The sequence below is a fragment of the Lutjanus erythropterus genome, chromosome 15 (assembly GCF_056507025.1).
Source record: "Lutjanus erythropterus isolate fLutEry1 chromosome 15, fLutEry1.hap2, whole genome shotgun sequence".
In the NCBI taxonomy this organism is placed as follows: domain Eukaryota; kingdom Metazoa; phylum Chordata; class Actinopteri; order Lutjaniformes; family Lutjanidae; genus Lutjanus; species Lutjanus erythropterus.
This window is the reverse complement of record NC_139331.1, coordinates 1,457,704-1,473,686: the sequence shown is the minus strand read 5'-3', so window position 1 is coordinate 1,473,686 and position 15,983 is coordinate 1,457,704. Positions and strand designations below refer to the sequence as shown.

General features: G+C 51.9%; 10 non-coding genes and 1 pseudogene across 11 annotated transcripts; 3 read left to right on the top strand and 8 right to left on the bottom strand.

Annotated features, from left to right (window-relative positions):
• Positions 1-118: 118 nt before the first annotated feature.
• LOC146313846 (uncharacterized) lies at positions 119-6,082 on the bottom strand (annotated as a pseudogene). Its single transcript, XR_014771969.1, has 6 exons — positions 5,916-6,082; positions 5,626-5,833; positions 4,916-4,968; positions 2,082-2,160; positions 1,389-1,982; positions 119-1,277 (listed from the first exon to the last, which is right to left on the bottom strand). The product of XR_014771969.1 is annotated as an uncharacterized LOC146313846 (transcript).
• Positions 6,083-7,055: 973 nt separating this feature from the next.
• On the bottom strand, positions 7,056-7,128 carry trnav-aac (transfer RNA valine (anticodon AAC)). Its single transcript has one exon. It is a non-coding gene; the product is annotated as a tRNA-Val (tRNA).
• A 1,212-nt stretch (positions 7,129-8,340) lies between these two features.
• On the top strand, positions 8,341-8,412 carry trnad-guc (transfer RNA aspartic acid (anticodon GUC)). The gene has a single exon. It is a non-coding gene; the product is annotated as a tRNA-Asp (tRNA).
• Positions 8,413-8,617: 205 nt separating this feature from the next.
• trnav-cac (transfer RNA valine (anticodon CAC)) lies at positions 8,618-8,690 on the bottom strand. Its single transcript has one exon. It is a non-coding gene; the product is annotated as a tRNA-Val (tRNA).
• A 1,087-nt stretch (positions 8,691-9,777) lies between these two features.
• trnav-aac (transfer RNA valine (anticodon AAC)) lies at positions 9,778-9,850 on the bottom strand. Its single transcript has one exon. It is a non-coding gene; the product is annotated as a tRNA-Val (tRNA).
• Positions 9,851-11,063: 1,213 nt separating this feature from the next.
• Positions 11,064-11,135, top strand: trnad-guc (transfer RNA aspartic acid (anticodon GUC)). The gene has a single exon. It is a non-coding gene; the product is annotated as a tRNA-Asp (tRNA).
• A 205-nt stretch (positions 11,136-11,340) lies between these two features.
• trnav-cac (transfer RNA valine (anticodon CAC)) lies at positions 11,341-11,413 on the bottom strand. The gene has a single exon. It is a non-coding gene; the product is annotated as a tRNA-Val (tRNA).
• Positions 11,414-12,505: 1,092 nt separating this feature from the next.
• trnav-aac (transfer RNA valine (anticodon AAC)) lies at positions 12,506-12,578 on the bottom strand. The gene has a single exon. It is a non-coding gene; the product is annotated as a tRNA-Val (tRNA).
• Positions 12,579-13,791: 1,213 nt separating this feature from the next.
• On the top strand, positions 13,792-13,863 carry trnad-guc (transfer RNA aspartic acid (anticodon GUC)). Its single transcript has one exon. It is a non-coding gene; the product is annotated as a tRNA-Asp (tRNA).
• A 205-nt stretch (positions 13,864-14,068) lies between these two features.
• On the bottom strand, positions 14,069-14,141 carry trnav-cac (transfer RNA valine (anticodon CAC)). The gene has a single exon. It is a non-coding gene; the product is annotated as a tRNA-Val (tRNA).
• Positions 14,142-15,233: 1,092 nt separating this feature from the next.
• Positions 15,234-15,306, bottom strand: trnav-aac (transfer RNA valine (anticodon AAC)). Its single transcript has one exon. It is a non-coding gene; the product is annotated as a tRNA-Val (tRNA).
• Positions 15,307-15,983: the final 677 nt, after the last annotated feature.

The following is a 15,983-nucleotide window of genomic DNA, read 5'->3' as shown; positions in this document are numbered from 1 at the left end:
TCTTTTAATTGAATTAGACTTAACAAGAGGTGGAATGACTGTATAGTTTTACTCTCAACTCTAACACTGAAAACACAACACTTTTGATTTTGCTGTGTAGGTGTTAGCTTGTGCTTGTCACTTCCTCTTCTCTCTAGGTCATGCCCTGTGTCTTACCATCGCCAAGGTAGTGTGGCTTTGGCTGACCACAGGCTAAACAGTTCCTAGTCAGCTTCTTCTTCTTCTGATGCTGCTGCTGTTTTTGCAGGATCTTTGTTACAATTTTCTCAACTGTTGCCTGGGTTACCGTTTCCTCCTGGGGGGAACAACAGGTGAAGGGTTGAGAGTTGCAGGAGGCAGGTTGTCACAGGCACACTGACTGTTTGACTGCCTGTAGTCAAATTCTGCCACAGATGCTGAGTCTCCAAAACCTTCTCTGATCTGGTGTTCTTCAATTTTGCCAGATGCTTTACATATCTAGAGATATGCTGCCATGTGGTAGGATGAAGGAGGCTGTTGGGTTCAGTGCATGCCTTTTGTACCATGGCAACGTAGTCTGCATCCACCTCTACAGCAGCAGGGCAGGGATGCACTTCATCCTGGGCAGAGGTCTGCTGCAACAACAGGACGACAACCCGGCTCCACATATTGCAATCCAAGTCTCTCTCCTGTGTCCCTATTTAAAATCTGCAACCTTCCTGCTGAGAAGTACCTCTCATGGGGATCCAAATGGGTACAGTAGCTCCCTCACCCTTTGTGTAGTTGAGCTGCAAGGTGCCACCATACCTGTAGAAGATTCCCTCCCCCACCTCAGGGTCGCAAAGGCAGCCCCTCAGGATGTTGATGTGCTGAATCCTCCACACCTTAAACATTGAGGGTTTGAAGAGTTGCACATTGTTGATGTCCTTCACCAGATAGAAGTGATGTAGGACATCTTCAACTCTCTGCATGAGTTATCTGGGATGTGGAACCTTTGTCCTACAGTGCTCTCTTTTGTGCTGCTTGGTGGGATTAGCAAAAGAGATTCCACAGAAGGTGTATGCATCCATGAGCTTTTTAAGGTCACTCTGGTGCACTACAAGAAATGCTGCAGTGACTCCCTGGTAAAGCGCCACATACAGTGAAACAACTCTAACTTCACAGTGATGTCTTTGTTAAACCTGGTCCTTGATGCACGGTTGTTAGTCAGGATTCCAGAGGTCGCCTGTGTCACAACAGCTTCTAAGGTCCTTCAGCAGTCCCACAGCAGGTGCTCCTGAGGCCCAGGATCCAGAACCTTGAGAGCAGCACAGCAGTCCCTGAAACATAAAAACAAAATTTCATTACATATCTAGCAATATTTTTTGTACAAAATTAGTCTTACATCACACTATATATTCATTTTCGATATATTTTTTTATATTTTATACCTATTTTATACCACCCACTGGTAGCTTGCCTTCTCCACTCCAGCTGCAGTGTAGTAGACCCTCATATATGGGATAGAGGGACTGATCACACTGTGACTGCAGCATCACCCAGCTCAGGACCATCCAGTTCTCGTTCATGATAGTGTAGAAAGACATGGTGCTGGACGACAGCACCACCTTCCTAGCCACTTTGTTTGTGTAATCTGACCTCAGTGCCTGTCCAAAGGTCCCCTGTAGCGGCAGAGTGAGGAGCTGCTCCTGCCTCTGATATTCTGATATTCCAAATGGAGCAGGAGTGTCTGCTTCTGCCTGTCTGAGGAGCCCAGTGATGATTCTCTGACCGTAGACACCTGCTTCAGCATCTCTGATGGTCTGCACACTCTGCAGGCAGGCCCGGTGAGCTCTCTCATATTTAAGATGGAGTGCCTCTGTCAGCTGCTTGGCCATGTCCTCTGGTGATCTGCCACTGCGCCTCAGCTCATTCATCACAGATTTGCAGATGGCCTTTTTGTGTGTCAGAAGAGCTGGCATAATGTTGCTAAAGCACCTTGGTAGCTTCTCCAGCCACTGGGGCTTGTCAGCATGCCAGTACTTCTTAAAGCCTTACAGGTGAGTCATGAGGAGTCCAAGGGACTATCATAGGAGGGGAGAAATTTAATAAAATGTCTATAATTTCCTCAATTTCCTCATAACTTTCTCCATCTCCTCCAGCTTCTCCGTCAAAGTCTGCCTCTGCTCCTCTACTTCCTCCAGCCTCTCTACTATATGTAACCTGATAAAAAAAATGGGGTACAACAATCAGTGGCTTTGATGGTACAGTTATAGTCTAAGGACACAGAAATAATACATGAAAATAATAAATAAAATAATCAAAAGTGTATGTCTTTGGCATTAAATGGAAGCTTTTTAAAATATAAATCTTTGCATTGTTGAGGCTCTACAGTTGAGGTTAATAATAATAATAATAATAATAATAAAAATAAGAAGAAGAGGAGAAGAAAGAAGGAAGAGGAGGAGGAGAAGAAGCAGGAGGAGGAGGAGCAGAAAGAAGGAGAAGAAGGAAAGAAGGAGGAGAAGGAGGGGAGAGGAAGAAAAAGGAGGAGGAAGAGAAGAAGAAAATTTACAAGATTATTGAGAGCTTTGTATTTGATGAGGGGGATCTTGAAGTGGATTGGGAGCCAGTGAAGGTGTTGCAGGATTGCTGTCATGCATTCCTTACACTCTGACTTCTAAAGAAGTCTCTTATGTTGACTTTTCTTTTTTTCCACATCCTGCCTGCGCCTAATGACCGAACACAGAGACACGTGGATTCAAACGTCAGTGTAGGCTCAATGAAACCTCTGCACAACGTGACATGACCAAGGCAGAATGATTTTCACCCTCCAAAAAACTTACAGTGGCCAACGGCGATGTGTATGGCAGCACGGACTCTGATTAGCAATTAGCTAAACATCAGTACGGCGGGTGATGGTGTGATTGACAGCAGGGATCATCACAGAAGAAGCGGCAGAGACAATCACGGAGCTTGTGGACGGTCCAAACTGAGGGAAACAGTCTTCGGCTTGAGCGGCCGTTTGGTCCCAGTGCTGATGTCACGTGCTAACGTAACATTGTTTTCGGACGGTTAAAACTGCAGGGGACTAAAACGGGCTTTTGAAAAAGTGCAGGGGACAGCAATGGTCCGGAACATTATAATGTCTAACTTGTGGTATGAGAGTGATATATACTGAAGTAGTGTAGTAGTTGTATCAACGTCTACATCAAGGGTGTCAAACTCATTTTGGTTCAGGGGCCACAGACAGGCCAATTTGATCTCAAGTGGGTTGAACCAGTAAAATTAAAGCATAATCTATTGATTATTCTGCCGATTAATAAAGTAATCAGATAAGAAATATTGCATGTTCTGCATTTTTTTCTATTACATTACTTTTGCTTTATTTAAGAACAATGGTAATATACAAAAGAGAAAATAAGACAGGTCTATTAAATGAACAACTATAAATTGCTAAAGTAAAAATACTCAGTATGTAGATTTACTTTTACTGTATTTACTTTACTTTTTACTTTTTTTCTCAAGCACAAAGGTAAAAGTAAAGGTAGTAATTTCTGCAGAAGATGGAACTAACTCTTTTAACTGAAACAGTCACCAGAATGTTTTGTTAACATGTTAAAATTACAACATTTTTCTTCTGGAGCAGGACAGACACTCCCAGACCCCCAGGGGACAGAGGACTGGTTTACCAACATGACACCTTTTTCTCCTCTTATGAGTTTGCAGGTCTGTATTTAGTAATCAAAAAATAACGATAAGAATACCATTAAAGTACAACAACAGCAATAAAAATGTTGATTTTTCAAAAAAGAAAACAACATGCAAAATATTTAAATTGTAATTAAGTAAAAACACTAATACCACAATGTAAAAATACCTAAGTAAAGAGTCTGAGTATTTTTTTCATCACAGCAGGTCAGTGATCAGTGTTTCAGTGACTCTCTGTGGATCAGTGAATAGTGTTTTATTTATGGCGGCCCGCCACATTAAAAACATTGACACCGCAACATGATTTTCTATTTTTGGAGCTGCGCACCTTTTTTGGTCGTGTCTAGAAGGTAACTCTTTATTTGCACAACTCTCACGAGATTTGTGTCCGTTATTTCTACTAAAATAATCAAACTTGCGCGATCTTTCGTGGGTCTAGGGTTCCCTTCTAAACACGACCCTCTGTCTCTGTCAAACTAATGACAGCAGGCTGTCTGTAAACAGCACGATGTTACTCTCTGCAGTATTTTACATAAAGACTTTATTTGTGTGGACACCCAGATTTGGTTTGTCATTTTTTTTTGTCATTTTTATTTTTTTTAATTAGTCCAAGAGGACGACGGTATCAATGATTGATTAGTGATCAGTCTGCCCTCCTCTCCTCCCTCATCTGTTCACTCTGCTGTGAGAAGGTCTCAAAGTTTCTCACAGAGAAACACAGACTCTCCTGTTGCACCAGTTAAAATAGAAGCGTCCCATCAAAATTTAAAATCTCTTGATAATTTGTTGGTTATAGGTCCGGGTCCGTTTAGGCCAGCGTGTGGGTCCGGACTCGGACCGCGGTCTGCCAGTTAGGGACCCCTGCTCTAGGATATGCTGGTGGAGGTCCTGAAATCACATTAGAGATAGATTACACTTTTATCACGTACAATAAGAGTTAAAAGAAACTACTTTTTACAGGTTTCTCTGTTTTTAAATAGATTCAACTACTTAGTTTGGTGTCAAATTTAGATGGAGAGAGACTCAACATTCCTCTCTCCAGCTCTTCATCCTCTTCCATTGCTAGTGGATTTAACAATGATATGAATTGTGTGTTGGGTACATTAAACATTTACATAAAATCAGTACTTACATATTGTTGTGAACTGACCTAGAGTGCCAGACGTTGGTGTAGAGGCAATTCATGAGACAAGAACTTCTGCAGGACTCTGTTACTGCTACTCTACTACTTGTCCTGAAGTGCTGGATTTTTCTTAATTTTCATCACCTCATCAGCGGGACCTTGACGCAGATGGCCCGATGGACCTTCTTCATCTTGTCCTGTGCACAGCAAAACACAATGTTTACAGTAATACTTAAAAATGATACCATACTGTTATTAATTATAGTCATTTATAACTACTATTGATAGATAGACAGATAGACTGAAAGAACAAAAAGTCTAAATATCTAATGTGTAAAACCTATTATTAATAATTAAATATTCTGTTTGTCATACAAGCAAACCCTGATCTTAAATTTAGGTTATGGGACAGGTGTGTTTAGGACACAAATGCTGTACTCTGGAAATCTGAGACAGTTGATAATGACCTTTATTAATAAACAGGCAAAACGGGAACTTGGCCAGATGAAGGAGCACAGGTAATAGTTTGTTCTTCTGGCTCAAGGCCCATGCACCGTCTCCAGGTTTCAGGCTTGGGGAGTGCGTTGAGCCTAATCTGGAAGCGGAACTGAGGGTGAAGACGTAAACCCTCAGACCCGAACAATTCTGTTCACTTGCTGGCAGAAATGACAGAGAGGGGCGTACAGGCGGTGAGGTCGATGAGGCGAGTAGTCCAGAACCAGAAGAGGTGCCTACTGCTCACCAGAGAGGCCAAAGTTACTGCCACCCCATGTCCTTTTGTCCAAGTGAGGGTATGGCCGCTGTGCCTATCAACAAGCAGCAGCGGTTTCCTTCGATGGCTCAGCTTCACGTACGGGGTGAGGAGGGCTGACATCTGTAGGGAGCTCGGAGTAGAAACGCTGCACCTTTTGCGTCGAAAGGAGCCAGTGGACGGGGTTCGGGCGTCTGACGAGGATGCCTCCTGGATGTCTTCGTCTGGAGGTTTTTCCGGGCACGTCCAACTGGGAGGAGACGCTGGGGTCGAGCCAGAAGTCGCCGGAGGGATTCCGCATTTCATCTGGCCTGGGAATGCCTCGGGGGCGACCCACCGGAGGGAGCCGGAAAGCCTTGCTAGGGAGAGGGACGTCTGGAGCACCCCGCTTACCCTGGACCTTTCGCGTGTGAGGCGAACGTGATAACCACTACACTACGGAAACATGCCTGAAGGCCGGCCTGGCTCGTACCCGCGTACACGCGCCTGCTCAGCGAGCGGCAAAACCTGCCGACCGCCGTGATGAAGAGGGAGCTGAGCCGGTAGGCAAAGTTTTCCATTTAGCGGCCGATATACGCGGCTGCCCTCACCTATGGTCATGGGCTTTTGGGTGGTGACCAAAATGATGGGGCTGCGAATAAAAGTGGCTGAAATGAGTTTCCTCCTCAGGGTGGCTTGGCTCAGCCTCACGTACAGGGTGAGGCTGAGCCAAGCCACCCGTAAGGAGATCGGAGCAGAAACGCTGCACCTTTTGCGTCGAAAGGAGCCAGTGGAGGGGGTTCGGGCGTCTGACTAGGATGCCTCCTGGACGTCTTCGTCTGGAGGTTTTGCCGGGCACGTCCAACTGGGAGGAGACGCTGGGGTCGAGCCAGAAGTCGCCGGAGGGATCCCGCATCTCATCTGGCCTGGGAATGCCTCGGGGGCGACCCCACCGGAGGGAGCCGGAAAGCGTTGCTGGGGAGAGGGACGTCTGGAGCACCCCGCTTAGCCTGCTGCCACCGCACACTGACCCCGGACGAACGGAGGAAAATGCCCGGATGGATGGAGAGGGGACGAGGGGTTTTAAACTGGATTCGGTCACACTTGCTGTCTCGGGGATTGGAGTGACAGTAACTGCTGCAGGCACGGGACCGTGAAGGTCTACTGTATTTGAAACGCTCCTTGAGCGGGGATCTGGCCATTCGTAGACAAAGGTCGGCTCTGGCCTTGTTCCAGCCCTCCTGTCGTCGGGGCAAAAACAACAGCAGCAACAACAAAGAAAGATGCAAGCAGCTGAGCAGGGGGGAAAAAACAAAGAAAAACAAAACAAAAGCAGAAAGTTGGCCAAGCAGGAACAGGCAATGTGCTCTAAGTTAAAGACATTTGGCAGAAGGCTGACCGTAGGGAAGGAGGGAAGTCGCTAGTCCCCGTCCGCTTTCTTCGTTGTCTCCAGAGAGATAAACGGCCGCGATTCATATTGTTTCGTGCTCTGCGTCGCCGGGGGTACTGATGACTTTGCCGCGTGCTTTTTGTGGAAGCACCAATAGCAAAGACTGTTTCCGCCCGGTTTCGAACCGGGGACCTTTCGCGTGTTAGGCGAACGTGATGACCACTACACTACGGAAACCAGGCGCCAACTTGCCACCTGTGCACGCGTGCCGCCGAAGCGACCTGTGTGCTGACCCGCAAACGTTTACAATGCCAGGCAACACGGTCATTTTACGTGTCGAGGATAGCCTTTTTTTTTTTTTTTTTTTTTTTTTTTTTCTCTCCTACCTTTCACACGAAGGATCCCTACCCATCAATAGCGCTACTGGTTGCTGAAGTTGTTCAGTCAAAGCCTTCTCCTCCCCCGGCGTCTTTGCGTCCTTCGCGCCGGTCGGCGTTCACATGCCACCGCAGGCCAACGTGTAGGGGGCACGGGGCAAGCTTTCCGACCGGGTACCGCCTTCGGAGCGGACAAGCCCGGGCGCGGTAGTGATTGTCCGCGGCAACTTTAACAAAGGTAATCTAAGTCATAAACTTCCCAAATACAGAGCGTCTATGAAATGTACGACCAGAGAGGAGAATGCCTTGAATCGTTGTGTCGCCGCAATCGGATGCGCCTATCACAGCGTCCCGCACGCTGTACAGGGACACTCTGACCACGTCGTGGTCCACCCGGTCCCTGCACACGGGCCGAAATTAAAAGCTCTCCACAGCGGCTGTGAGGACAGCAAAGAAGTTGAACGGCGAAGCCGTGGAGGAGCCTGGACTTGGGGCTTGGACTGCCCCGACTGGTATGTTTTCAGGACTGCTACCGACAGCCTGGGTGAGGACGTAGAGACTGCGACGTCTTGCAACGGCTTCTGGGAAGACTTTAGGTTTAGCAAGGCGGTGAGAGAAGCGAAGCGACAGTACTCTGAGAGACTTCACCAGCGGCTCCCGGCTAACGACCGTGCTTGACAAGACACCACTGTCGTTGGGCTCATCTCCGGTGGGGTTGAGTCTGCCTACAGGTGGGAGGCTGACCATCCGATGACCTGGTGCGGGCAGCGCAACGTGGAGCTACAAGCTCTAAAGACAGCACAGATGGTTGTGTATTTCAGACAGAGCGCCTTCCCATCCAACCATCATCCTGTGAGACTCCCCAGTCGGCACTGTGGACTCCTTGCGCTTCCTGGACGCCACCATCACCCAGGACCTCAAGGGGGAGCTCAACATCAGCTGAAGATCAGGAAAAAATGCCTGGCCGTCCTTCTACGTGTTAAAGGCCTCCTTGCATGTTTCCGTATACTCCCCCTAAGTGCTGGAACAGCGCCACCAGCCGGTTTACAGGCCAAGCAGGGCGCTGCGGGGTTCCTCGTTAGTATAGTGGACAGTATCTCCGCCTGTCACGCGGAAGACCGGGGTTCGATTCCCCGACGGGGAGGTTTTCCTTTTCCTGCAGCTGCCTACTGCTCACCAGAGAGGGCAAAAGTTGCTGCCGCCCCGTGCCCTTTTGTCCAAGTGAGGGCATAGGCCGCTGCGCCTATCAACAAGCAGCAGCGGTTTCCTTGGACTGGCGCTGAGCACCGTGCGGGCGTGTGACGATGTGACTGACCACAGCTTGGCCTGAATGCCCAAGCAAAGAAGAGTGTTTCCGCCCGGTTTCGAACCGGGGACTTTTCGCGTGTGAGGCGAACGTGATAACCACTACACTACGGAAACATGCCTGAAGGCCGGCCTGGCTCGTACCCGCGTACACGCGCCTGCTCAGCGAGCGGCAAAACCTGCCGACCGCCGTGATGAAGAGGGAGCTGAGCCGGTAGGCAAAGTTTTCCATTTAGCGGCCGATATACGCGGCTGCCCTCACCTATGGTCATGGGCTTTTGGGTGGTGACCAAAATGATGGGGCTGCGAATAAAAGTGGCTGAAATGAGTTTCCTCCTCAGGGTGGCTTGGCTCAGCCTCACGTACAGGGTGAGGCTGAGCCAAGCCACCCGTAAGGAGATCGGAGTAGAAACGCTGCACCTTTTGCGTCGAAAGGAGCCAGTGGAAGGGGTTCGGGCGTCTGACTAGGATGCCTCCTGGACGTCTTCGTCTGGAGGTTTTGCCGGGCACGTCCAACTGGGAGGAGACGCTGGGGTCGAGCCAGAAGTCGCCGGAGGGATCCCGCATCTCATCTGGCCTGGGAATGCCTCGGGGGCGACCCCACCGGAGGGAGCCGGAAAGCGTTGCTGGGGAGAGGGACGTCTGGAGCACCCCGCTTAGCCTGCTGCCACCGCACACTGACCCCGGACGAACGGAGGAAAATGCCCGGATGGATGGAGAGGGGACGAGGGGTTTTAAACTGGATTCGGTCACACTTGCTGTCTCGGGGATTGGAGTGACAGTAACTGCTGCAGGCACGGGACCGTGAAGGTCTACTGTATTTGAAACGCTCCTTGAGCGGGGATCTGGCCATTCGTAGACAAAGGTCGGCTCTGGCCTTGTTCCAGCCCTCCTGTCGTCGGGGCAAAAACAACAGCAGCAACAACAAAGAAAGATGCAAGCAGTTGAGCAGGGGGGAAAAAACAAAGAAAAACAAAACAAAAGCAGAAAGTTGGCCAAGCAGGAACAGGCAATGTGCTCTAAGTTAAAGACATTTGGCAGAAGGCTGACCGTAGGGAAGGAGGGAAGTCGCTAGTCCCCGTCCGCTTTCTTCGTTGTCTCCAGAGAGATAAACGGCCGCGATTCATATTGTTTCGTGCTCTGCGTCGCCGGGGGTACTGATGACTTTGCCGCGTGCTTTAGTGGAAGCACCAATAGCAAAGACTGTTTCCGCCCGGTTTCGAACCGGGGACCTTTCGCGTGTTAGGCGAACGTGATGACCACTACACTACGGAAACCAGGCGCCAACTTGCCACCTGTGCACGCGTGCCGCCGAAGCGACCTGTGTGCTGACCCGCAAACGTTTACAATGCCAGGCAACACGGTCATTTTACGTGTCGAGGATAGCCTTTTTTTTTTTTTTTTTTTTTTTTTTTTTTCTCTCCTCCCTTTCACACGAAGGATCCCTACCCATCAATAGCGCTACTGGTTGCTGAAGTTGTTCAGTCAAAGCCTTCTCCTCCCCCGGCGTCTTTGCGTCCTTCGCGCCGGTCGGCGTTCACATGCCACCGCAGGCCAACGTGTAGGGGGCACGGGGCAAGCTTTCCGACCGGGTACCGCCTTCGGAGCGGACAAGCCCGGGCGCGGTAGTGATTGTCCGCGGCAACTTTAACAAAGGTAATCTAAGTCATAAACTTCCCAAATACAGAGCGTCTATGAAATGTACGACCAGAGAGGAGAATGCTTTGAATCGTTGTGTCGCCGCAATCGGATGCGCCTATCACAGCGTCCCGCACGCTGTACAGGGACACTCTGACCACGTCGTGGTCCACCCGGTCCCTGCACACGGGCCGAAATTAAAAGCTCTCCACAGCGGCTGTGAGGACAGCAAAGAAGTTGAACGGCGAAGCCGTGGAGGAGCCTGGACTTGGGGCTTGGACTGCCCCGACTGGTATGTTTTCAGGACTGCTACCGACAGCCTGGGTGAGGACGTAGAGACTGCGACGTCTTGCAACGGCTTCTGGGAAGACTTTAGGTTTAGCAAGGCGGTGAGAGAAGCGAAGCGACAGTACTCTGAGAGACTTCACCAGCGGCTCCCGGCTAACGACCGTGCTTGACAAGACACCACTGTCGTTGGGCTCATCTCCGGTGGGGTTGAGTCTGCCTACAGGTGGGAGGCTGACCATCCGATGACCTGGTGCGGGCAGCGCAACGTGGAGCTACAAGCTCTAAAGACAGCACAGATGGTTGTGTATTTCAGACAGAGCGCCTTCCCATCCAACCATCATCCTGTGAGACTCCCCAGGCGGCACTGTGGACTCCTTGCGCTTCCTGGACGCCACCATCACCCAGGACCTCAAGGGGGAGCTCAACATCAGCTGAAGATCAGGAAAAAATGCCTGGCCGTCCTTCTACGTGTTAAAGGCCTCCTTGCATGTTTCCGTATACTCCCCCTAAGTGCTGGAACAGCGCCACCAGCCGGTTTACAGGCCAAGCAGGGCGCTGCGGGGTTCCTCGTTAGTATAGTGGACAGTATCTCCGCCTGTCACGCGGAAGACCGGGGTTCGATTCCCCGACGGGGAGGTTTTCCTTTTCCCGCAGCTGCCTACTGCTCACCAGAGAGGGCAAAAGTTGCTGCCGCCCCGTGCCCTTTTGTCCAAGTGAGGGCATAGGCCGCTGCGCCTATCAACAAGCAGCAGCGGTTTCCTTGGACTGGCGCTGAGCACCGTGCGGGCGTGTGACGATGTGACTGACCACAGCTTGGCCTGAATGCCCAAGCAAAGAAGAGTGTTTCCGCCCGGTTTCGAACCGGGGACCTTTCGCGTGTGAGGCGAACGTGATAACCACTACACTACGGAAACATGCCTGAAGGCCGGCCTGGCTGGCTCGTACCCGCGTACACGCGCCTGCTCAGCGAGCGGCAAAACCTGCCGACCGCCGTGATGAAGAGGGAGCTGAGCCGGTAGGCAAAGTTTTCCATTTAGCGGCCGATATACGCGGCTGCCCTCACCTATGGTCATGGGCTTTTGGGTGGTGACCAAAATGATGGGGCTGCGAATAAAAGTGGCTGAAATGAGTTTCCTCCTCAGGGTGGCTTGGCTCAGCCTCACGTACAGGGTGAGGCTGAGCCAAGCCACCCGTAAGGAGATCGGAGTAGAAACGCTGCACCTTTTGCGTCGAAAGGAGCCAGTGGAAGGGGTTCGGGCGTCTGACTAGGATGCCTCCTGGACGTCTTCGTCTGGAGGTTTTGCCGGGCACGTCCAACTGGGAGGAGACGCTGGGGTCGAGCCAGAAGTCGCCGGAGGGATCCCGCATCTCATCTGGCCTGGGAATGCCTCGGGGGCGACCCCACCGGAGGGAGCCGGAAAGCGTTGCTGGGGAGAGGGACGTCTGGAGCACCCCGCTTAGCCTGCTGCCACCGCACACTGACCCCGGACGAACGGAGGAAAATGCCCGGATGGATGGAGAGGGGACGAGGGGTTTTAAACTGGATTCGGTCACACTTGCTGTCTCGGGGATTGGAGTGACAGTAACTGCTGCAGGCACGGGACCGTGAAGGTCTACTGTATTTGAAACGCTCCTTGAGCGGGGATCTGGCCATTCGTAGACAAAGGTCGGCTCTGGCCTTGTTCCAGCCCTCCTGTCGTCGGGGCAAAAACAACAGCAGCAACAACAAAGAAAGATGCAAGCAGCTGAGCAGGGGGGAAAAAACAAAGAAAAACAAAACAAAAGCAGAAAGTTGGCCAAGCAGGAACAGGCAATGTGCTCTAAGTTAAAGACATTTGGCAGAAGGCTGACCGTAGGGAAGGAGGGAAGTCGCTAGTCCCCGTCCGCTTTCTTCGTTGTCTCCAGAGAGATAAACGGCCGCGATTCATATTGTTTCGTGCTCTGCGTCGCCGGGGGTACTGATGACTTTGCCGCGTGCTTTTTGTGGAAGCACCAATAGCAAAGACTGTTTCCGCCCGGTTTCGAACCGGGGACCTTTCGCGTGTTAGGCGAACGTGATGACCACTACACTACGGAAACCAGGCGCCAACTTGCCACCTGTGCACGCGTGCCGCCGAAGCGACCTGTGTGCTGACCCGCAAACGTTTACAATGCCAGGCAACACGGTCATTTTACGTGTCGAGGATAGCCTTTTTTTTTTTTTTTTTTTTTTTTTTTTTTCTCTCCTCCCTTTCACACGAAGGATCCCTACCCATCAATAGCGCTACTGGTTGCTGAAGTTGTTCAGTCAAAGCCTTCTCCTCCCCCGGCGTCTTTGCGTCCTTCGCGCCGGTCGGCGTTCACATGCCACCGCAGGCCAACGTGTAGGGGGCACGGGGCAAGCTTTCCGACCGGGTACCGCCTTCGGAGCGGACAAGCCCGGGCGCGGTAGTGATTGTCCGCGGCAACTTTAACAAAGGTAATCTAAGTCATAAACTTCCCAAATACAGAGCGTCTATGAAATGTACGACCAGAGAGGAGAATGCTTTGAATCGTTGTGTCGCCGCAATCGGATGCGCCTATCACAGCGTCCCGCACGCTGTACAGGGACACTCTGACCACGTCGTGGTCCACCCGGTCCCTGCACACGGGCCGAAATTAAAAGCTCTCCACAGCGGCTGTGAGGACAGCAAAGAAGTTGAACGGCGAAGCCGTGGAGGAGCCTGGACTTGGGGCTTGGACTGCCCCGACTGGTATGTTTTCAGGACTGCTACCGACAGCCTGGGTGAGGACGTAGAGACTGCGACGTCTTGCAACGGCTTCTGGGAAGACTTTAGGTTTAGCAAGGCGGTGAGAGAAGCGAAGCGACAGTACTCTGAGAGACTTCACCAGCGGCTCCCGGCTAACGACCGTGCTTGACAAGACACCACTGTCGTTGGGCTCATCTCCGGTGGGGTTGAGTCTGCCTACAGGTGGGAGGCTGACCATCCGATGACCTGGTGCGGGCAGCGCAACGTGGAGCTACAAGCTCTAAAGACAGCACAGATGGTTGTGTATTTCAGACAGAGCGCCTTCCCATCCAACCATCATCCTGTGAGACTCCCCAGGCGGCACTGTGGACTCCTTGCGCTTCCTGGACGCCACCATCACCCAGGACCTCAAGGGGGAGCTCAACATCAGCTGAAGATCAGGAAAAAATGCCTGGCCGTCCTTCTACGTGTTAAAGGCCTCCTTGCATGTTTCCGTATACTCCCCCTAAGTGCTGGAACAGCGCCACCAGCCGGTTTACAGGCCAAGCAGGGCGCTGCGGGGTTCCTCGTTAGTATAGTGGACAGTATCTCCGCCTGTCACGCGGAAGACCGGGGTTCGATTCCCCGACGGGGAGGTTTTCCTTTTCCCGCAGCTGCCTACTGCTCACCAGAGAGGGCAAAAGTTGCTGCCGCCCCGTGCCCTTTTGTCCAAGTGAGGGCATAGGCCGCTGCGCCTATCAACAAGCAGCAGCGGTTTCCTTGGACTGGCGCTGAGCACCGTGCGGGCGTGTGACGATGTGACTGACCACAGCTTGGCCTGAATGCCCAAGCAAAGAAGAGTGTTTCCGCCCGGTTTCGAACCGGGGACCTTTCGCGTGTGAGGCGAACGTGATAACCACTACACTACGGAAACATGCCTGAAGGCCGGCCTGGCTGGCTCGTACCCGCGTACACGCGCCTGCTCAGCGAGCGGCAAAACCTGCCGACCGCCGTGATGAAGAGGGAGCTGAGCCGGTAGGCAAAGTTTTCCATTTAGCGGCCGATATACGCGGCTGCCCTCACCTATGGTCATGGGCTTTTGGGTGGTGACCAAAATGATGGGGCTGCGAATAAAAGTGGCTGAAATGAGTTTCCTCCTCAGGGTGGCTTGGCTCAGCCTCACGTACAGGGTGAGGCTGAGCCAAGCCACCCGTAAGGAGATCGGAGTAGAAACGCTGCACCTTTTGCGTCGAAAGGAGCCAGTGGAAGGGGTTCGGGCGTCTGACTAGGATGCCTCCTGGACGTCTTCGTCTGGAGGTTTTGCCGGGCACGTCCAACTGGGAGGAGACGCTGGGGTCGAGCCAGAAGTCGCCGGAGGGATCCCGCATCTCATCTGGCCTGGGAATGCCTCGGGGGCGACCCCACCGGAGGGAGCCGGAAAGCGTTGCTGGGGAGAGGGACGTCTGGAGCACCCCGCTTAGCCTGCTGCCACCGCACACTGACCCCGGACGAACGGAGGAAAATGCCCGGATGGATGGAGAGGGGACGAGGGGTTTTAAACTGGATTCGGTCACACTTGCTGTCTCGGGGATTGGAGTGACAGTAACTGCTGCAGGCACGGGACCGTGAAGGTCTACTGTATTTGAAACGCTCCTTGAGCGGGGATCTGGCCATTCGTAGACAAAGGTCGGCTCTGGCCTTGTTCCAGCCCTCCTGTCGTCGGGGCAAAAACAACAGCAGCAACAACAAAGAAAGATGCAAGCAGCTGAGCAGGGGGGAAAAAACAAAGAAAAACAAAACAAAAGCAGAAAGTTGGCCAAGCAGGAACAGGCAATGTGCTCTAAGTTAAAGACATTTGGCAGAAGGCTGACCGTAGGGAAGGAGGGAAGTCGCTAGTCCCCGTCCGCTTTCTTCGTTGTCTCCAGAGAGATAAACGGCCGCGATTCATATTGTTTCGTGCTCTGCGTCGCCGGGGGTACTGATGACTTTGCCGCGTGCTTTTTGTGGAAGCACCAATAGCAAAGACTGTTTCCGCCCGGTTTCGAACCGGGGACCTTTCGCGTGTTAGGCGAACGTGATGACCACTACACTACGGAAACCAGGCGCCAACTTGCCACCTGTGCACGCGTGCCGCCGAAGCGACCTGTGTGCTGACCCGCAAACGTTTACAATGCCAGGCAACACGGTCATTTTACGTGTCGAGGATAGCCTTTTTTTTTTTTTTTTTTTTTTTTTTTTTTCTCTCCTCCCTTTCACACGAAGGATCCCTACCCATCAATAGCGCTACTGGTTGCTGAAGTTGTTCAGTCAAAGCCTTCTCCTCCCCCGGCGTCTTTGCGTCCTTCGCGCCGGTCGGCGTTCACATGCCACCGCAGGCCAACGTGTAGGGGGCACGGGGCAAGCTTTCCGACCGGGTACCGCCTTCGGAGCGGACAAGCCCGGGCGCGGTAGTGATTGTCCGCGGCAACTTTAACAAAGGTAATCTAAGTCATAAACTTCCCAAATACAGAGCGTCTATGAAATGTACGACCAGAGAGGAGAATGCTTTGAATCGTTGTGTCGCCGCAATCGGATGCGCCTATCACAGCGTCCCGCACGCTGTACAGGGACACTCTGACCACGTCGTGGTCCACCCGGTCCCTGCACACGGGCCGAAATTAAAAGCTCTCCACAGCGGCTGTGAGGACAGCAAAGAAGTTGAACGGCGAAGCCGTGGAGGAGCCTGGACTTGGGGCTTGGACTGCCCCGACTGGTATGTTTTCAGGACTGCTACCGA